Here is a 22,507-nt window from a genome sequence, read left to right as displayed (position 1 = left end):
CCCTCGCCTCTGACCCTTCTGCCACCCACACGATTCCTCATCTCGTGTCTTTTTCTAGAGTCTCATTTTGGGAAAGAGAGGATGAGAAAATGTAGATTTGAGCTGATCACGTGTTCTTCCAATTTTTTTTTTTTTCATCTGCCCCCAGGACTTTGGGCTTTTGAAAATCTAAAGATTTGACTCTTTTGTTTCATAGTTCTGTTGTGCCAGTCTTCTCCTGAGACACCTGTGGTCTGCTGCCCGAGTGGATGGAGGCTTTGGAAAATCACATCTGTGAATATATCAAATATAGTCCCACTGTGGCTTCATTTGTAGGGCAGCGACTGAGCGGGGAGAGCCTGGATCTGACAGTTCCTATTGTCTCGCTCACATTTCCCTGGTCCTAAGTGGCGGTGAGAGCTGCAGACGCCGCTGCGTTTGCCAGAGGGTGATGTGCCATTCAGACCTGGCACGGTGGAGCTGGAGCTGAACTCGGGGTGGGGGTAGGAGTGAGCTTCTGCCTTCTACACCCTGGGCTGTATTGCCACACCATCTGGAGCCATAAGGGAAGAATGGGCTGAATAAATATAAGGTGTAAATGCAGAGAGCGTAAACGCATGAAATTGGCAATGACTAATTCATCATCTCACAAATCTGTCTTTACAAAGCAAAATAAAACCCCAGTCAGGGAGCAGCGTGGAGGAGGTGCAGTTTTTCCAAGAATAGCTGATGGAAGGGGGAGGGGAAAGAGGAACTGCTTGGAAAATATGCAAATTGGGATGAGCTTGGGGGTGATTGGTATGCTGATTGGTGTGCTTTGGGGAGCACTAAGGAAGCATCATATTGTTTTCCAAAAAAAAAATAATAATGAAACAGGATGAAAGAGCCCAGTGCTTTCTCACCGGAGGCTGCAGTCTGCAGCGTCAGCTGTGCCTTTGTGAATGGTGCGCAGAGCCCTTGTGAGCGCTGTCTACACCGCACCAAGGAGCTGTCTTAGATGCAGCCTGGCATGAGCGGTTTGATTTATTCAGCCATTCCCTCAACAAAGGCTTGAGAGCACCCAGTCTGCGGCCAGCGCCTTGCCGGATGATGAGGACGCAGAGAGGAATCAGGCAGCTTCTCTGACCTTGAGGAAGTGAGGTCCACTCAGGCAGAGAGTGTACGTTGAGACCTACAGAATAAGTGCCAGGCCGAGGGAGGTGCATTAGAACCGCAGAGTACCCGGGGTGGGAGCTGGGGACCTGGGGGCTTCACGGAGCGTGGCATTGAGCTGAGCGGGAAGAACGCGTAGAAATCCTCCGGGGGAGGAGGGGAGAGGGGTGTCCTGGAGCTGGGAGGGGAGTTCGTCCTGAGCCCCCCACCAGGGTGCCCACTGGAGGGGCTGGTGGGGCAGGCACTGGGCTCCCCAAAGCTGCACAGCAGAGTGTGGGCCCCCCTGGCAGACTGAAAAATCTTCCCGCTTCCTGGGTTTCTGGGTTCCCTGGAGAAAATGGTGACCACCCTACAAGTGAATCTTCCCCCATCTCCTAAAAATCCAGAGACAGACTATCAACTGCCAGAGAAAACGAAACACCCACGCCTGCAAGTCCAAGGTCCCCCGAGAGGAAGAAAGGCCTGGGGACCCCGACTCACCTGAGGCAGGACGCGGGCGGATGAGAGCCAGAGCTGAGCCCAGCCGGGAGGGGCCATGGCAGGGGCTGGGAGAGGGCAGAGCACCAGGGACAGAGACAAGGACAGGCCTCCCCTGGGCAGAGGGAGAGCCTGGAACGCAGGACCAGAGGGACAGGCTGGGACCGCGCTGGAGTCAGCAGGGACTCTGGGGGAGGATGATGTCCTTGTTTCCAGAAGTCTGACGAAGGAAGTGGCTGGTGACAAGAGCCTCTTGAGTGCAAGGTGGCCAGGGCTCGTGCTGCCCAGGACCTGCTCAGTTTCATATTGGAAGTCCTGACCAGGGCACCCTCAGCCGCAGGCCGCTGGGGAAGTGGGCGAGGACTTCCACAGAGAAGAACAGGATATTCAGCCCGGGGCTCGCACTCAAGAGCTGCCTCTCACTGCAGGCGCGGGGAGGCCGGGAGATTCTGGAAGAGCCACCCAGGCCCCTTCGCGCCACACCTTTGCCACAGGCACCACGGTTAAGCACCAGTTCAAGGAAGTCCAGCACACAGAAGCCATTGGCAGTCGGATGCCTAAGGTCGCGGGGCCTCCGGAAACTCTTGGCCTCTGAGACTGAGATTTTCCTTCCGTGGATGAGAGCTGGTTATGTATTTTCATTGCTGTTACATTTGCACGTGACTTCCACCCAGGAAATGGCAGGAATGCATTGAGGTGGGGCGAGCACAGAGGCCGGTCTGCAGGGGATCCTCCTCTGAGTCACTGAAGTCATTCTCTGCAGGACAGGGGACGGTGCACGTGCCACAGTTCAGCAAGGTGCTGGCAAACTTAGCGACATAATGGAACGCTTCTTTAGGAGCCACACCAAGGGTGAGATCCTGTGCCACCCACAATAAGAGTTAATTAAAAGTCCGTCATGTTCAGCCAAGCTGCCGTCCCTTCCGATAGAATCACCAAAGGTGTTAATTACCAGAACCTTCGAGAGTCAGGTTTAATCATTTCTGCAACAACAATAACTACAGCAGTGCAAGTTGGTGTTCGGCACCTCTGCACAAGCCGTGGGGAAGTGGCCGTGCTGGTGGTCAGGGTGGGTCAGGGTCGTGTGAGAGTAAGGCATTCATAGACCACGGCATGCACCTGTCGCCTGGGTCACGGGTGCACGACGACAGAAGGAGAACTCTGAGACAACTCGTACCCAGGAGAACAGCACAAGAACAGGAAGGTGCCGTCCACAGGCCCACAGGCCCTGGAGGAGATCCTTGCCTCACAGCCCACAGGAAGAAGCACCCATGGCAGCACCTCGACTTTGCACTGCTAACCTCAGGCACTGCCTGCAACCGACTCTGCTGCGTAAGACTCACAGTCTCTGTGGTCCTGTTACAGCAGCCCTCGCAAACTCATACCGGGATACGTTCTTAATACAAAAGACGGAGCTCGGTTTTACTCATTGGTGTTTCTGTAGGGGTTTTAAACATTTGAACATTTAAGTGTTTGCATTTCGCTGAGCCACTCAGGATGCAGGGTGAGCAACCTCCTCCCCAGACATTTGTAAGCCACAAAAGATTCTTTCTTCACTGATGTACTGAGAGTGCCAATGTCCCTCAGCATCAGAGAGGGACTGATTACGGGGTCCCCTCACATATGAAATGGAATGACTTCTGCAAGGAATCTCTGTAGTACTGGAAATTGAGCCAGGAGCCCTCTGCCACTGAGCTTTCTCCAGACCTTTTTATTTTTTATTTTGAAACAGTGTCCTGCTAAGTTAGTTGCCCAGGCTGGCCTCAAACTTGCCACCCTCCTTATCAGCCTTCTGAGTAGCGGGGAGCATCGCCAGCACCACCACAGGCAGCTAGCTCTCCTGCATACTTTGAAACTTTTCTTGAACACATACAGTGTGAATGCTACGAAGAGTTGTTACACTGCATTGCTGTTTGCATTTTTATTACAGTATTGTATTTTTATTGTTTTTTTAATGAATATTCTTGAGGCATAGCTGGTAGAATCCTCAGATCCAAGACCCACGGGTACTGAGAGCTGATTACAGAGATGTGTTTCCATCCTAAGTGGAGGTGGAGGAGAATGTGGCCAGGGGTGAGGGCAGCTCTCACCCCCTCCTGCACGCCACTTACACATGTCCTCCAGCTCTTAGCCAAAGCAGGTTTCCTCCAGACGGACAGTGGGTACTGTCTTGTTTTTGGTCTAGGTTGTTGCAGGGACTGAGGTGGAGGGAACTTTGGCATATAAACTGCCCCCCCCAATGGAAATGGCAATCTCTCTCTCTCTCTCTCTCTCTCTCTCTTACACACACACACACACACACACACACACACACACACACACACACACAACAGGTGGCATGGAAAACGTACACAAATCCAAATTGCCGCTAGATGGTTTCCACAACCTAATCACCCAGTCAGGTCAAGCCCTGTCCCTGGTTTGGCTGAGACTTAAGCTCAGACTTAATCCTCATCCCTGGTTTGACGTGGGGTGGAGGGATGGTGACGTCTACAGTGTGATAATCTGTGTGACCTGCATAATTTTTAACAGGATGGTGGCTGTGTCCATGTATCCACATCCAGCTGCTCCCATCGGTGGGTCTGGACGGAGGCGGCAGGGTGGAAGCACGCCAGTCCGCGTGAGCAGGTGTGTGAATGCACAGTGGCTCACGCCAGGCTGCAGTGGCCCTGACGGGGCCTGCTCCTGGGGTGCCACCTCTAAACCTGTCTCTGTAAAACACTGGCGCTGCTGCGGTGTGGACGTGAGGTGTCCCCCAAACGCTGGTGTCAGTGTGGGAGGTGAAATGATCAGGTTGTTCGAGCTGTAGCCTCATCGGTGGATCAGAGCGTTAGACGGACTAGTAACTGGAAAGGATCGCTGCGAGGTAACGGCAGGCAGGCGGGTTTGGCCGCGGCGTGGGGTTTGTGTGTTAGTCCCTGGTTCCCTGCTCTCTCTGTTTCCCGGCCGCCATGAGCCCAGCCACTTCCCTCTGGAACACATCTCCTCCATGATGCTCTTCCTCACCTCAGGCTGGAGCGATGGAGTTGGCGGGCCACGGACCCTCTGTGAGTCTGAAACACTTTTCCCTCTGTAGGTTGATCTTGCCGGGAATGTTCGACACAGAGATGGAAAGGGGCCTAGGACGTGCCCTATTCTACACACAGAGCGGGGTTCCTGTGACAGCCCTGCACGTTCACAGCGCGGTCTGACCAATGTGGTTCTGCAGCCCCCCTTCCCTCCGCTCCCTCCCCGCACCCCGTCCCCTTGGCCAACTCTGCTGTCGTCATGAGGCCCTCTTTTATGTTCCCTCTCTCTCCCCCTCCTCTAACTTCCACATATGAGACAGAACACACGACCCTTAACTTCCTGAGTCTGAATTTTTTCACTCAATGTGATGTTTTCCAGTTCCATCCATTTTCCTGAAAATGATATAATTTTTTTCTTTTCATGGCTGAATAAAAGTCTGCCGTGTATATAGACCATGTTTCCTTTATCCATTCATCTGTCACAGATACCTAGGCCGTTTCCATGGCGTGGCTGTGGTGAACGGTGCTGCTGTAAACATCGCTGTACCTAAGTCGCTGCGGTATGCTGACCTGGACGGCTTGGTCCATCCGACTCTTTCGAGGAGCCTGCATACCGATGTCCAAGGTGGCTGTGCTACTTTTCAGTCCCACCAACAGTGAGAAGGTGTTCCTTTTCTCTGCACCCTCTCCAACATCGATCATCATATGTGCCCGGAGGGCTGCCTTCTGACTGGTGTGAGATGAGATCTCAGTCTAGTCTTGATTTGCATTTCTCTAATTGCTAAATCTGTTGAACATTTTTGCATGTATTTGTTAGCCATTAAAATTTTATCTTGTGATAATTTCTAGTTAGTTCACTTACCTGTTAACTGATTAGGCTATGTCTTTTTTTTTGTTTTGTTTTGTTTTGGTGTTAAGTTTCCTGAGTCTTTTCTTAAAAATATATTCTGTATATTATTTTTTGTTGAAAGAAGAGTTGGAAACGATTTTCTCCCGTGATGCAGGCTTGTTTTCTTTGCTGCGCAGATTGTGGTTTGGTGCCCTTCCGACTGTTAGTTCTTGGTAGGCCTGCCTTAGCGTCAGGGGTGCTGTTGAGGAAGTCATGGCCTGAGCCTGTGTCCTGGAGAGTCCCCACTAGGTCTTCCACTAGCAGCTGACAATTTCTGGTCTAATCCCCAGGTCTTTGCTCTACTTTCAGCTGACTCTTGCCCAGGGCAGGGGACAGGCATCTCCCTTCATCCTTCCACGTATGGATATCCAGTTTTCCTGTGGCCTTTGGTCAATAAGTCTGACTCCTCCAATGCAGGCTTTGGTGCCGTTGTGAAATTCTCCCTCTCTGTGGGTCCACATCTTTTGAAGTCCATACTCTAGCAGGGGTTTTTTCTTGATTTTTCCCCCAGTTTTACTGTGATACAATTGACAAGTAAGTAAAGAATGCTCAGTGTGCAACCTGACGTTTCCACATACCTGCACACTGTGAAATGATCAAGTAGCTCACATACCCCGTGCCCCACGTGGTCACGCTTTGTGTGTGGGGAGAACATTTAAGCCTACCTCTTGGCAGTTTCGAGTAGGTAATACATCACGCCACGCGCCAGGTCTCCTGAACCTGTTGACCCTGCAAGCTGGAACCAGCATCTCCCTTTTCCTGGCCCCCGCCTCTGAAAGCCCCATTCTGCACTCCGCTCCCCCAGTTCGGTTCCTTCAGATCCCGCTCGTAGGTGCTCTCTTAAGGCATTAGCCTCTGTGCCTTTTTTCCACGCGATGGCTTCCTGTCCATCCCTGTCGTTACAAACGTCAGGTTCCCTCCAGCTGCGAGGCTGATGCGCGTTCCCTGGGCATCTACACGGGGTTTCCTTCTTGTCTATCCAGGGAGGGACCTTGGACTAATTCTGCCTCTATCATGCGGTGAAGGTGGGAGCGGGTGTCCCTTGGACACACTGCCACTTTCCCTTTCTACAAGAACCTGCAGATGTCTTCCTTCACGGTGGTTCACATCCCACCAGCTACGCACACAGGTCCCTTTTCTCCAGTCGCATAGACGTTTGTCGGCTTTGGTCCTTTTGATGGAAGATTTTTGCAGAAGTGAGGTGGCATCTCCTGTCTGTGGGCTGGCCTTTCCCTAGGGACTGGTCACGCTGGACTTTCTGAACAGACCTGCGGCTCCTGTGTCTTCTTTGGAGGACCATCTCCTGGGCCCTCGCTCACCTGTCAGTCAGGGTTTTGTTGCGCTGCAGGAGCTGCTCGCGGTGTGGGAACTTGGCGCCTTGTCAGGGGTGCGTTGCGGGTATTCCCTCCCCTTCTGCGGGTCACTCCTCACTGTCTTGACTGCTTCCTTTGCTGTGCAGAAACCTTTTAATTAGATGTGATCTCACTTTTCCATTTTTTTCTTTTGTAGCTTGTGCTTTCCTGACCAAATTAAAAAAAAAAAAAAAAAAAAAACCATTGCCCAAACCAGCGTCAGGAGATTTCCCGTTTCCTCCGAGTCGTTTCAGGATCTCAAGCCTTGCGTTAGACCTGAACCCACTTTAGTTTATTTTCGTATTTCGTGTGAGACAAACAGCTCCTGTCACTCTTGGGCAGGTGCCTGCCCTTCCTCTGGTGTGCTCTCGGCCCCTTTGTTGAGAGTCCACATGCGTGAATGTGCTCCCGGGCCCTCTGCTCCCTGCGGGGGCCACTTGTCTGGTTGCACACCGTCCCTGTCCCTGCTGCCTTGAGGACCATGACTTTGTAGCACATTTTAAAATCGGGACGTCTGCTGCCTCCAGGTGGACCCCTCAAGATTCCACCCGTGCTCTTTCGTGGTTCCGTCTGAGTTTTTGGAGGTCTCCCCTTGTTTCTGTGAGATACCGTAGGGATTCTGATGGAGTCATACTGAGCTTACAGGTGGCCTTGAGCAGGAAGCACAGTAGCCCTGATCCCTCAGTCTGGCCGGCTGGTTTGTGCGGGCTCCGCCTCCCTGGCTTTTCCGAGGGCGCGCCCATTGACCTCTTTCCGCAGAGCCCTGACCAGGCAGGGTCCCCCTCTAGCCTCCCAAAGCGAGGAGAATCAGCGACCTCAACGCCCTGCTGCGTTCCATTGAAGTGAAAGAGGAGCGCAAGTGAAAGAAAGGAGACAAGTTTTCTCTCTATCCTCCTTCTCAGGCCCTTGACAAGTCACTTCCCAGAGAAGTCCAGGCTGGCAGCCGGGACTGACTCCCTTCTGGGAGTCTGCCTGTCTCTCAGCTCCTGTTACCCGTGAGTCCCCCTCCCCCGAAGAAGGCTGAATGGAGAGGAATGAAAACTATCACACAAGACAAAAAACTGCTGGAGACAAAACAGGGACCTGATAGAGAAGTCCCAACCAAGAGACCCCTGAACTGAAATAAAATCAAGAAGAGTCTCCTAGAAGTCTAAGTGCATATTAAACACCAAAAAAAAAGAGGAGGAGGAAAGTGAAGGGGCAGCCTTGACCTTGGGTGAGGCTCGGCTGGTGGCTGGGGCCCTGCCCAGCTGGAATCAGTGACTGATCCAGGCAGGTGGCCTTGGTGGCTCCTCAGGAGCACTGTCACCAGACGCAAAAACTGCAGTTCCTCTTATGAGCCACCCACACCTTTGCTGGGAACCAACCAGCTTCCTGTCGACGCGGCTCCTCTGCCGGACCCCCGGGCTCTGGGTGTGAGCCACCTCAGGGCTCCGTTCCCGGGTCCGCGTTTCGCAGATCCAGCCCAGGCATTCTCTCAGCCGCCTCTTCCTGTTTCCACGGCAACCCGGGAGGCAGGCTTGCCTCTGTGTGGGCCGAGCTGTTTTTATCTGGCGCTGCTTTAAAGCTTTTCAGCTCCGGCTGAATTTGGGCTGCAACTCGATGAAGAGGTCGAGGAGGAAAATTCAGGACCAGCAAAATCCGACAGGGACAGAAATGAAAAGAGTTTATTCCAGTGTCAGTCCCCTGGTGCCTTGCAAACTCAGGCTAATCAGAGCCTTCTCCATTGTCTGCCCCTAAATTTCCTGAGATTCAGACAGTTGAGAACCCTAGAAAGGAAGGTATTTGAAAAATGTCTCTAACCTTAGAAGGGAAGCAGCCACACCTGGGAGACAGCTGGGAAGTGGTCAGAAGTAACAAAACCAACATTGGATTTTTGGAGCATTTATTGCAGAGCACTGTGTTACAGAATTAAGCGTCGCTTAGCCATTGCCACATAACAAATGACTCCAAATCCTCACCACTCACGACGACACGATTTCTCGTCTCAGTGGATGGGGTCAGGAAGCTGCTGTGGCAGAGCTGGGTTCCCTCCTTCAGGGTCACCGACAGGATTTGCTTCAAGTGGCATCCAGAGTGGTAATCACCTGGAGGTTCCAATGGGAAATGCTGTGCTTTCAAGTCCATTCACGGGATGGTTGACAGGACTCCTTCCCTCTTGGGATGTTGGATTGAGGCCTGGCTCCTCACTGGCTTTTGACTGGAGGCCACGCTCAGGTCCTTGACATGTGAGCCTATGGATCCCTCCATACACCACACTTGCCCAATGAGAGCAAGCATGAGAGGAGAGGGAGAGGAAGCGGAGAGAGGGGTCACAGTCTTACGTAATCTTGTTTTGGAAACAGTCCATCACTTTTGCTATCTTCTGTTCTTTAGAAGAAAATCACTAGGTCCAGCCACACTGAAGGGGAGGAGATTACAACAGACCATGTGCACCAGGAGGTGGGACTCACAGGAGCCATGTCAGAAATACCTCCTTCACTTGGCATTTGACAAAGCATCAGCTCTTCCCAACACCTTCTAGTACCCATAACCTATATCCATCCACCTCCCCAGACAAATCTAGCTGCAGAAATAAGCCTCTCACTGTGCCATGAAACTAGTTCCCTCATACCAAGGTATCAGTAAGAATGAGAAAGGAACATTTGTTCCCCTCTTGCATGGTTTCCCTGTGGAGGGAACAACCGAGAGCACTCGAGGTCCCTCTGCCCGCCCTGTACATTCTCTACCAGGTCGGGGCTCAGGGCGATGATGTGGGATCAGCCCTGTTCCACTTCTCCCCCTTGCATCTACCTGCCTTGGGAAGGTCGTCTTTGGGTCTGCTTCTAAGGCCATCATAGCAGAGCTTTGCCCTTTGGAGGGGAAATTTTAAGTGGGTGAAATTCAATTCAGGAGCGGTTTAAGAAACTCCTTATCACATCTAAGACAAGTGTCCAACCAAGCAGCACTCTGATCCCCATAGGGCTGATTCTTTTGTTCCTGTTCTACAAGAGAGCGCATTAACCAGAGGATTGAGGTACAGTGAAGAGGACCCATCAGAAATGAATGCCATTGAAAAAGAGGGTTCATTACTCATACTTCCCAAGGAAGAGGGCCTGACATTCCTCAGGGAATCACAGGGGGACACCAGCGTTGGTCCCCAGGCAGAGGGAGAAGGGGATCTGTGGATACAGCCTTGACTGGGGATACCATGGGAGAGAGCGGGGAGGCAGGGCAGCAATCTTAGCAAGGGCGGTTCACGTCACTTCAGAGAGCTCCGGGGCTGGCACTATGCCAACCGTCGGCTACCTGGCCTTGGGTGGTTAGGAAGATAAATAATGGCCACCTAATACTGGGTGCTGACAAAGGAGGTGGCTGGGGACATTCACTTTAGATTGGGTGGTTTGTATTTGGAAGGTGGGTCTCTAGGAAGACTCCTTCCAAGGCAGGGCTGGCTTAGGTAACAGGGATATGGGAGGCCAAGAGGGTGCCTCAAGTCTATTTCCTGATTGTCCCCACACGGACACATCTGGAATATAATGTAGGGTAAATGTTAAAGCCTCAAGTTCACAGAAGCTAGAAACATGGTTAATACAGCTTCCCTTTCAGGAAGCTTCAAATTGTGTCAAGAAGGACATGATTTGGCTTACTTTCAGGAAGCCTTCTTTGTCTGCTCTGTTGGGAAGGGGACAAAGGGACAAAGGGAGAAGCAAGCAACCCAGAGGTGAGACTTGCAACCTTCCAGGCAAGAGAAATGAGAAGGTCAGGGATCGATGCCTTGGGTAGAGCCGGAAAGATCAGCTGACTGCTCGGAGGCAGGGTGTAACAAAGAGGGAGCACATCTCTGCGACTGCACAGCAGGAAGGCTGAATTTGCCATCCGCGCAGATTAGGGAAGATGTGGGTGGAGAGGATTGTGTGGGGGGAAGAGAAGGAGTTCAGGTATAGACTTGTCAGGTGAGAGGTGCTTATTAGACATCACAGCAGACAGAATAATGGCCTCTAAAGATGACATGTCCTAATCCTTGGAACCTCTGAATGTGTTACCTTCCCTGCAGAGTAGAATTAAGGTTGCAGATGTAATGAAGGTAACCAACCAGTGATTTTTGATCCTGGATTGTCTGGGTGGGTGAACCCCATATCACCACAAGCATCCCTAAAAGTCCAAAAGGGAGACAGAAGAAGATTGTTGTCATATCTAGGTGACATGAGGACTCAGCTGGCCATTGCTTTCTTGGAAAATGGAGGAAGGAGCCCAGGCAAGGAAACGGATCCTCCAGTAGGGCTTCCCAGGGAACGCAGCCCCATGCGTACATCAGCCTTGGTCCACTGAGGCCTATTTTGCACTTCTGACCTCCAGAGCAATATGAAGAGAAATTGGTTTGTCTTAAGACACCAAGACTGTGGTGACTTGTTACAGCCACAATTGGAAACTAACACAGACCTTCCAATTGCTACTGGATAAGCAAACAAGCTATCATACAAGTAGGTAAATAAATAAATTGAACATGCAGGGAGAAACCGAGCAAGAGGTGAAAGGGAAGGAGAAAGAGATGTACATGAGGTATTGTTCCTGGGTCCGGTGTAGACCCGAGACCCTGGTTCCTGTGGCCCCTCCCTCAAGAGGCCCCAGTTATCCTTCCTCAGCTCTGAGAGTAATAAATCCTGTTTTCTGTTTAATATGCTTTGGATCAGGTTTCCTTAACTAGCCACCAATGAGTCCTGACTCGCGCAGGTTTCATGGCAGCGCAAACGGAGCACCAGCTGCGCAGGGCCCCGGAGGGTGCCCAGAGTGCCCAGCCGTGCTGACCTAGGGGCCCAGCCTCCCCCTCAGGTCTCCCTCTCCACCGCTGACTCGCCTTCTATGTCCCCCTTGCCTCTCTACTTTCCATCGCTAGCCAGGTCAGAGGCTCAGGGGACTGAAGCAAGAGGAAGGCAAACTCTTCTTTTGTTCCTCCTTCTGCTCCCTGACTGCGTGGCAGGGAGCCATTGGGGTCTGCCTCCCAGACACTGCCTGCCTGCCCTCTGCTGGGGTCCCAGGGAGGAGGGCGGAGGATGACCGAGGCTCCAGCTCACTGGTGGCTCTCGCCCTCGGCAGCCTTTTGTCTGTGTTGCTTCTCTGGTCAGCACCCATGGGGCGTGGCTGGCTCCTGGGTGCAGGCGCTCTTTCTCCACGTCCTGTTGCTATGCCAAGACCCTCGAGACAGGTGGTTCGTAAAGAACAGGAGTCGTTTGTGTTGGAGTAAACCCTAACCAGAGCCTGGGAAAGCTCGGTCCAGCAGTGAGGAAGAAGGACTCTGAAGGACGTGACGACCAAGGAAACGGAGAGGGAAAAGCGGCCTCTTCCCTGACTCTGACCTCTAGGCGTGCCGTGACCTTGCTTGTACAGTAAAAGAATGTACTAAAAATCTACGCAAAGAACCGGTCTTCAGACGGGCGTGAGACCTGTCCTAGTGCTCCCCCTGCCGTGGTGTGACCGGGCCCCTACTTGTCCCAGCCTGCTGCCTGAGGAGCACTTCCGTAATGACTTCCTCCGAGTCCTCTAGTTTCTTCTTTGGAACTGACACGCAGTCTCCTTGGGTCGTCTGCAGCCCTGGTGTTGAACAATCTGGCTCACGGTTCTGGAGGACGGTTCTGGAGGCTGGGAAGTCTCAAGAGTGAGGCCGCCTCCGGCTGGCAACCGGGGCTTCTTGTGCATCTGGGCGTGGCAGAGGGTGGCAGTCAACAAGCCAGCTTGGAGCTTTCCTCCTCTTCTTACAAAGCCACCAATGCCATTATGGGAGCCCCTCCAGACCTCATCCCATCCTAAGGACCTCCCATCCAGTGCCATCTATATTTGAACTTGGGGGTTGGGTTTCGGATCTGTGGTCTTTGGAGGCACACATTTAACCACAGCCTGGGTATACGCTCAGGTTCTGGAAGAGAGGTGGACACAGTCCCAGCACTCTGCACTCAGTTAGCTACGCAGACTTCCAGAGGCTCCTCTTCCTTGCCTTCCTGTCCCCTGCTCAGGCAGCGCGGGGGTCGGGCGGGTGGGAGGGTCATGCCGTGTGGATTCTGCCTTCTCCGTAGGTACTGGGATGGTCCAGCCGTGTCCATTTGCAGGCCGTGGTGATCTGGCCTTGCGTGGTCGCCCTCCAGACCCAGGGCTCCAGGGTGGCAGTGGAGCCGCCCACCTTGTTTCCGTGCCCCGTGGCGTGGAGCAGATGCCAGGCTGAGACTAAATGAGGGCACTCAGTGGCTTTGCAAGGGAGAAAAACCAAAAGAAAATGAGCTGGGTGGGGCCCAGGGGGAGGGAATCTATAAGTATCCATCATCTGGCAGAGATGCTGATGGAGGGCAGCAGACAAGGCTGGGGGACAACGCCTGCGCGCTCACGAGCCCACGACGGGCATGCTCAGAAAGCTCGGCGCTGCCATCCTTACTTCACCTCATCACCCAGCCAGGCTCAGGGGGCGGAAACCAGCCAGTAAGCAAGCTGCTGCACAGCTGGGCTCAAGAGGCGAGGGCCTCGCCACCGTCACGCACATGGCGGGTCTGGTGACCGCTCAGAGCGGCCTCTAGACCTTCCACGATCCCAAGATGTCGCCATCAGCAAGAATCTCTGCAGTCACTTAGCTTACAGAGAAGACTCGTCCTGGCAGCTCTCCTCGGCCCTTCTGGAAAGTCGACGAGGCCAGGGCAGCCAAGTCAGAAAGATCTCTGCCTCGGGTTTGAAGATCCGCGAGGTCTTTGACCTCAAGCCGTCAGAGCCTCGGCAATGACTGAGAGAGACAGTTACCAGCACCTCCGACGGAGGAAGAGGTTTCTTGGATGCTCTTTTCCCTTTAGTCTCACACCCTTCGTTGGCCATCTCCCAGACCCTGCCACTGCCCCTCAGTGTTTTCCCTTAAGAGCTTCTTAAAAGAATGGGAGAAAGGTTGCTGGAGCGAGCGGTGGACACGGGGACACACTGTTAGCCTCTGCTTTTGCTTACGTCTGCACATTTGCATGGACTCAGCTTTATGCAGGGTGGCTCTGTAGGCTGTGACAGAGCACCGTGTGACCACAGGACTCCCAGGCAGTTGGGGAAGTATTGGTTTTGAAGTTTTTTAGATCAGGGAATAGTAAACTAGTCTGCGATCAGATGCCTATGTTTTAAAAGATTTTTACATTTGTTCTAATTAGTCGTACATGACAGTAGAATGCATTTATAAATTTTGATGAATCATACATAAATAAATGGATATGACTTCTCATTTTTCTGATTATACGATTGTAGGATCACATCAGTCCTGCGGTCATATATGACATAAGGTAATAATGTCTGTTCACTCTACTATCCTTATTACCCCCACCCCCCTTCCCTCCCTTCACTCATGTCTACCTAAAGTAACTCTATTCTTCCCTATCCACCCCCATTATTGTGCATTAGCACCCATATGTCAGAGAAAACATTCAGTCCTTGGTTTTTTGGGTTTGGCTTATTTCACTTAACATGATATTCTCCAACTCCATCAATTTAACAGCAAGTGCCATAATTTCACTCTTCTTTAAAGCTGAGTAGTACTCCATTGTAGATATGTACCCCATTCATCTGTTGAAGGGCACCCAGGTTGGTTCCATGGCTCAGCTATTGTGAGTTGAACTGTGTACACATTGATGTGCCTGCGTCACTGTAGAGAGCTGATTTTAAGTCCTTTTAGTATGGAGGCTTACTTTTGTAAGTGAAGTCTTACTGGAGCATAGCCTTACTCAATCATTCACATGTTATCTGTGGTTCAAAGGAGAGCTGCAGGAATATCTGAGTAATGACAACGAACAGATGGCCAACCAGTGCTAAGTCACTTACCATCTGGACCTTTAAGAAAATACCTGACGACTGGTTTAGACTGATGGTTGTATTTATGATGATGACAAAGTGATGGGAACAGTGTTGTTGGTGGTGGTGGTGATGATGTGAGGATGATGAGGATGGCAGTGATGATGGTGGTGGTGATGGTGGTGGTGATGGTGGTGATGGTGGTGGTGATGGTGGTGATGGTGGTGGTGGTGGTGATGGTGGTGATGGTGATGGTGATGGTGGTGATGGTGGTGGTGATGGTGGTGATGGTGGTGGTGATGGTGGTTGTGATGGTGGTGGTGATGGTGATGGTGATGGTGGTGGTGATGGTGATGGTGGTGATGGTGGTGATGGTGATGGTGATGGTGGTGGTGATGGTGGTGGTGATGGTGATGGTGATGGTGATGTGGTGGTGATGGTGGTGATGGTGATGATGGTGGTGATGGTGATGGTGATGGTGATGGTGATGATGGTGGTGGTGGTGATGGTGGTGGTGGTGATGGTGGTGATGATGGTGATGGTGATGGTGGTGGTGGTGATGATGGTGGTGATGTGGTGGTGATGGTGGTGATGTGGTGGTGATGGTGGTGATGTGGTGGTGATGGTGGTGATGGTGATGGTGATGGTGGTGGTGGTGATGTGGTGGTGATGGTGGTGATGGTGATGGTGATGGTGGTGGTGATGGTGGTGATGGTGATGGTGTTGGTGATGTGGTGGTGATGTTGATGGTGATGATGGTGGTGATGGTGGCAATGTGGATCATGATGATTTCGTTGATGACGATGACAATGATGTTCCTGACTCACCTTGGAGTAGACCAAGGGATATGTGAGTGCTTCCTTGGACCACATGTGGACCCACAGGTGAAGAAAGCCAGCTAGGAGTGACTTTGATTTCTGTGGCAGGGATCCCCTGGAAGCGAGCTAGCCCTGAAGAAGGGAGGGCCAAGGAAGCATAGGCCGAGGAAGAGTGGCCGGCTGAAGGAGCACGAGCACCATGGCAGGCATTACAGCAGAGGGACCAGCATGGAGCCCTGGAGCCCACCAGAGCACCCCTGCTAGAGAAACCCAGACTCGGCCGCCTGCCCAGCAGGGATGGCAAGCTCCCCACTGAGAACGAGCCCACGCTTCCCCTCCTGGTTCTCCTTTGCACAGGGGGGTGTGGAGAGCGGCTGGCATGTGCAGGGAGCTGCCGTGGGGGAGGCACCTGCCCCCTCATCGAGGGTGGGCACAGCCGAGGGAGGGAGGGGCATGTTCACCCCGAGAGGAGGAGGAGCTGAGCGGTGTTGGAGGAGCACCTCAGTGCCTGGGTCGAGGCGAGGATGAGGGTCTGAGGGGGCCCAGGTCTGCCTCTGTGACCAGGAGGGAGGGGCCGGGGCGGCGTGGGGACCTAGCCTCTAAGGCAGGAGGCACAAAGTGGTTGCTGCTGGACTCCCCGTAGTCACCCTTGGCAAGTGTGGCCTCCACAGCAGCCGCTGCAACAGTTAATACCCACAACCACATTAGGTCAGCAGAGCGGACCCCACCTGCCCCCAGGCCCTCACCACAGAGCCTGCAACGCCGCCCACTCTCAGGCCTCCACTCTCGACCGCCTCACCTGGAACACTGCTGAGCTCTGGCCCTGAAAACGGCCCCGGCCTGACCTGCTCTCCTGCTCTTTCCTCTCCTTCGCAGCAGCTCCTCCCGGGCTCAGTGCCACCCTCTCCTTCCCCTGGTGGCATCCCTCCACCGTGTGGCCTCGCCTGACGTGGCCACCGCCTCTGTCTTTTGTCTCCCTGCACGGCCTTCGTCATCTGCCAAGGTGTCTCCAAATTCATCCAGTGGCACCTGGAGGTGGGGCCTTGGGGGTGGTCGGGATGGAGGGGGCCCCAGGGTGGGGTTAGGGTTCAGAAGGAAGAGGAGCGGCCCAGTTGGCCTGCTGGCTCTGCCCGTCCAGGTGCTGCCCCTGCGCAGCCCGAGGCCCGCCACACTCCAGCGCCACGCTCTTGGACTTCCGGCTCCAGACTAAGGGAAACGTCATCGCTGTGGCTCTGCCACACAGCAGTGTCAGTGGACACCCACAGCCGACCCAGATGCCATCCACGGATGCCATCCACGTGCACCCGCGGCTGCGTCCCATGGCTCTGGCGGCCTCCATCCTGGGGGCTCTCCAGCCCAGGCTCCTCCTCTCGGAACATCGCTTCCTGTCTTTCAAAACACTCGCCGGCCAGTGAACGGACCTCGAAGGCAGAGTCCTCACTCACTGCTTGTCTTGGTGGCTGTCGCGGGAAGCTTCCTGAAATCCTAAGTAAGGCAAGGACCACGGCCTCTGGAGTCCGGGAGGCCACAGGGACAGGCTGCATGCGGAGAGGCCCCGCTGCTGGCCGGGGGGAGGGCGCTGGGAAACAGCTCCGAGTGCAGGCCCTGGGAGCCCTGCCTGAGCATCCTGTGCCGTGACACAGGCTCCCCACTTCCAAGGACAGCGGCCTCCTGGACTCGGCTCCAGCTCAGCCCAGGAAGTCTGCCTGGGAAAATGGAACATTATCAGGCTGGTTTGTGATGCATGACCAGGTCCCCAAATAGTGTCCCCGCCCCGCCATGCCCAACACAAGGCTTTGCCTCTCTATCCTGGTGTCACGTCCGAAGCCTGCTCTGACTTTGACTTCCGTTCTTCTTCCCGCACCTCCTGGCTGACTCTCAGCAGGGAAGCTGTGAACTCAGTCCTTAATTAAGTTCCCTTGCTGCCAGAAATAACTAGACACACACACACACACATGCATACACACACACACGCACGCACACACGCATACATGCACACATGCACATGCGCATGCACGCGCACACGTGACACATGCAAACATGCATGCACACACACGTGCACACACATACACGCAGACACGTGCGCACACATGCAAACATGCACGCATGCATACACGCAGAAACATGTGCACACACACGCAACACACACACACACACACACACACACACACACACGCCTACGCAGCTGACAAGGCTGATGTGCAGGCGGAGAGAAGACAGGGCTGCAGAGTGCCAGGTCCACGCCTGCTTCCTCTCCGTGATCTTGTGAGGCCTCGAGCTGCAGCCAGGCCATGCCAGTCGGTGCAGGGGCGTCTGTCAGAACCGTCCGGCCCTCTGCGTCTCTGCTCCCTGTGCCTCCTTGCCCTCCGCCTGTCACCAGGGGCCATGCTGCCGGAGGCCTCCCTGGACGCTGGCTCCGTGGTCTTCGACGTCCCACCTCCAGAACTGCAAGAAACCCGTCTTGGCCAGCCCCCAGGCTCAGGTGCCCGCTGCAGCTTCGCCAAATGGACGAAGACGCTTAGCGAGGCAGATCACAACCACATGGTCCCAAGTGGCCCCTCAGTGGTGTGGCGGTGGCCCTGTGGGATGACCCTGCTGACTGCACTGCACAGAGGAGGACGAGGACCTGGAGCCATGCGACGACCTGCCCGGCCACATGGTGTGCTGGGGACGTCAGCCTGCTCGCAGGTTCTGGTCCTGCCAAGCCCCGATCCTGTCACTCAGCTGTTTAAAGCTCTTCAGAGACTCCCACTGTCTTAGGCTGGAGACCAGCCATTGCCAGTCTCCTGGGACTGGGTACCTCTGCCCTGACACCTCCGCCCTGAATCCCATCTCCTGCTTCCTTCTCCATCATTTCCCGGCCCCCTACACTGCACTGACTGCCTCCAGTCCCTGGAGTGTGCTCTGCTCCGCTGCCCCAGGGCCTTAGCTAGTGCTCCTCTGCCAGGATGCTCCTCCCACCTGGCTGTCCCCTCTTCCACTGTCCCCTTTCCTTCTCTCCCATTAGCCTTGCCCTGTGCCTCCTGCCCAGAGGGATACCCCAAGGTAACTCCTAATGCTCACCTTTGTAATTAAGCATGTCCCTAGATATGCAGGGCAGGCAGTGACAGCTGTCAATCACATCCACCTGTGAACTCCCCAGGAGCAGAGGCCTCACATTTCCTGTGCTCCATTTGATCTCCAGGCTCAGAACCAACAGAGTGGCCGCTGCAGGGCTCCGGAGAGAGTTGTCCACGGATGGGAGGGACTGGTTGGTGGAGTAGTGGACGCGTCCTCCTGCCCTGGGAAGGGTCAGGATCAGCTCCGCGAGGTGGCTCCAGCCTCCCCCGTGCTCCGAGGCCCGTGCAGGTGAGCCCAGCTTGCAAGGGGCAGGCTCGTTCACCAGCAGCAGACACTCCGGAAGGACACTGCTGCAGTGGGAGAGCGAGGCCTCCTCAGACTCAGGACCCCGCCCTGCCCCCTAGGGCTGCAGAGTCTTCCTGTGTCCTTCCCGGCAGCTGGCCAGGTGCCCTCTGCCCTCCTGGGTGCACCCGGCCATCGGCAGTGCCACGGCTGTGCGGGAGGGGGACTCTGGCGGCAGGATTCCCGCAGCCTGTGCGGAGAGCACTGTGGGGCGGGTGGGGCTCCAGGTCCTGTTGCTTCTAGGAGCCTGGGGAAGGGTCCCCCATTTTCCCTAAATCAAACCACCCCAGGGACGTGTTGGTGCTAGGTGGGATAAGACCCCAGGCTCCCTCACTGCTCGGGCCACGCCGCCGAGACCCTGCTGCAGACCCGCTGGGCTCTCACTCACAGCCCCCATTCGGGATCACATGTGGGCATTCCTCAGGTGGCTCCGTGCTCTCGATCCTCGGGGTCGAGCCGGCAGAGTGTGCTGCCCCTGGGTGACACCTCCCACCTTAGCTCCCTCCTGACCTCTTGCCCCACGGCCCTGCATGACGGTCCTGTCCTCCCAGGGTCTGGTGTGCTGAGTAACTCTGAGCGAGCTTCCAAACCTCTCTGAGCCTGCCTTGATCTCTAACCCGCGGACGATACGAATGCTCTCCTTGCAGACGGGGCGGGGGAGGCTGGCAGAGCTCGCTTGTTTCCTGCGGTGCCAGAGGAGAAAGCTTGGTGGCTGACGTGGCAGACGTCACTGGCACCCAAACCAGAGGGTCTGCACCCTCTGGAGACTGGGGTCGAAGTGTCCCCTGCCTTCCTCCTCCTTCCTGTGACTGCCACAAGTCCCATGTCCCTTGGCTTGCGGAGGCCTCCCTCCAGTCTCTGCTTCCATCTTCTTTTCTGTTTCTTTCTGTCTTCTCTATGGTCCCCAGGTTTGGGGTCCACTCGGAATCCAGGCTGGTTCATCTCACAGTCCTTATCTAATGACAGCAGCAAAGTTTTGGATGGATATGAACTTGGGGTCAAAACTGATCCACTGCACCACGACAGCACACGGCAAGTCATCAGCACCGATCAGGTGGCCTGCACCAGAGCAGGAGCTGGCAGGTCCCAATGGCCGGGGGGCGCATCAGCAGACCCCTCAGGGCCTGACCTGACCAGGCACGAGGGAGTGGCCGACCATTGTCTGCCCTGCTGAAGTCGGAGCCCCACGGAGCCCAGGCCACTGCGCCGGGCAGGGCCAACGCGGAGGTGAGATGCAGGGTGGGCTGGGGAGGGGGTCGCCGCAGGTTTCAATCTATTTTAAAAGGAGGCAAGCAAGCATGGCCTGCCTGGATCACGGCTGTCCTTTTTACCCAGCTGATCATACGATGCAGGCTTAATAAGAGAGCGGCCCCGCGAGCCAAGAACACTTGGATCACAACAAGGGCCTGGGCCCGACCCACTCTCGCGAGGCTGGGCAGAGGCAGCCAGCTGAGCCCAGTGAGCCCAGCCATTACCAGGGCAAAGGCCCGGTGCTCCACGGTGCTGAGTGGCTGAGCCACTGCTGGGGTTCAGCTAAGTGTCCCCAAGACCCACGTGTAAAGGCTGGTCCCCAGCCTGTGGTGCACTGTGTATGGGAGGGGTAGTTGAAGAAGCCTTCTGGTCACATGGACATGCTCTTTGGGAGATATCAGACCTGGGCCCACGCTCTCCTCTCTTTTTGCTTTCTGTCTGCCGTGAGATGATCAGCTTCCTCTGCCACCTGCTCCTGCTGAGATGTGTGTCCACGCCACAGGCCCAAAAGTAATGGGGCCCACGGACCATGGACGGAACCTTCTGAACTGGAAGCCAAAATAAGCCTGTTCTTTTTTTAAATTGATAACTCAGGTATTTTGTTATAGTAACACAAAGTTTGACATAGCTAGGTTGGTTGGTAGGTTGGATGGATTAAATGCATTTCCACTTACGATACTTTCAATTAATGATGGGCTTGTGGGGATATAATCCTGATAAATCCCATTGTAAGTTGAGATGTTTTGGTATTTAGTTCACACATTTAATTCCAAAATAGGACTGGAGACGCTTTTTCAGGCAAAGATATGAATGAATTGCTCCAAGGTACTGTAAAGTCCATTTTGAAAAAGCAGCAGCTGATCTCGGAGCCTGGAGGAGCGCCCAGAGGGTCCTGCCCAGGCCCGTCCCTGCTCCCCAGAGGTCTGAGTCTGCTGTGGAGGCCATGGGGGAAACCAGAGATGGGAAGATCAGGTGGCCGAGAGATGCTGCCGCCCTGCATCTAAGCCCAAAGCCAGTCCCAGCCCGAGCAGGCTGCCTCTCCAACCAGTGCTGGAACCCAGGCGGGATGAGTGGGCTGGAGGTGGCTCCCTGGCCAGCAGGCCCGGCTGGGCTGCCAGAGTGTCTGGTTTGGTTCATTCCACGTTTACTTCTCTGACTGGCTGGTGAGAGCTAAGGATTGGAGATTTCCCTTGAAAAATCATGATTTCTCTGAGCAGAGCTGGCCCACCGCAGCCCACCTCCTCACATGGTGTCCGCTGGGCTGCCCCTGGGGCTGAGGTCTCTGTGCTTCTCCACAGGCCCCAGCCGTGCCTCAGAGCTGTGATGCACATCTGAGGGGGCGGCCACTCTGCCTAACCTGTGGAGTCACCAGGATGGTCCTGGCCTCCAGGGCAGGAGAGTGTTGCTCTATCACCACTGATCATCACCAAGCCTGGGCCTCCAGCATCCACGGGCCGTGTCCCCAGGAGGAAGAGAGGCGGAGAGAGGAGAGCGTGTTATTTTGCTGTCTAAAACCAGCGTGTCAGCAGGCCGCGCCCCTTCTGGGGGCCCAGGGCGGGGCGTCTCCTCGACTTTTCCAGCCTCTAGAGGCTGCCCTGTTCCTTGGCTGGCGGGCTTCCTCCACCTTCAAAGCCAGCGGCCTCCCCTGCCTCCCTCCTACGGGACCCTCCTGATCACATCGGGCCCCCAGGATAATTCTGACTCAAGATGCTTCACGTTTGCCAAGTCCACCTCGCCTCCTAGGGAGAGGTGTTCCTGGTGTCCAGAGGCCAGGACTGGACGCCTCTGGAGCGGTCGCTCAGCTGCGCCTGGACTACCCGCAGCGTTGTATGAGCATCAGGATGGGGAGCAGCGGTGGAGGCGGGGCCGTGCCGCCCACAGCCTGACGGAGCCCGACATCCCCTGCCCAGCCGCTGGCCCAGCCTCCAGCTCATCTTGCCAAGCAGAAGTCCTTTCCTAAAGTGCACCAGGACCTTCTTGCCATCCGGTGACATCCGAGTCAGGCCCTGTACTGAAGGGCTCCAGGCTGGGGCCACTGCCACCTCTGCCCCTCGCTCTGCAGAGGGAACCCTGGCTGGGGCCCAGGAACCTGGTGGTCCGCTGCCCTGGTCACGTCAGGCACATTCCTGTTTCACGCAGTTTCTCAGCTGCTGAACACAGAAACTCTGGCAGACCTGTTTGATAAGGAGGCAGAGTGCCCAGAGACGTCAAATAGTTTTCCCAACATCACACAGCTAGTCAGATGTGAGGTCTGACCTGGCTCGGCTCGGCTCACAGGGCTGTGGGCTCAGGGACTGGTGCCACGGGCCTGAGGAACGTGGAGCAGAGGGAGAGGAGGGAGCGAGGTCTGCGCTCTCCTGAGCACCACATGGCTCCAGCCAGCAGCCTATCAGGGAGCAG

The sequence above is a fragment of the Sciurus vulgaris genome (assembly GCF_902686455.1).
Source record: "Sciurus vulgaris genome assembly, chromosome: 6".
In the NCBI taxonomy this organism is placed as follows: domain Eukaryota; kingdom Metazoa; phylum Chordata; class Mammalia; order Rodentia; family Sciuridae; genus Sciurus; species Sciurus vulgaris.
The sequence above is the reverse complement of the archived record's forward strand: the minus strand, read 5'-3'. Positions refer to the sequence as shown.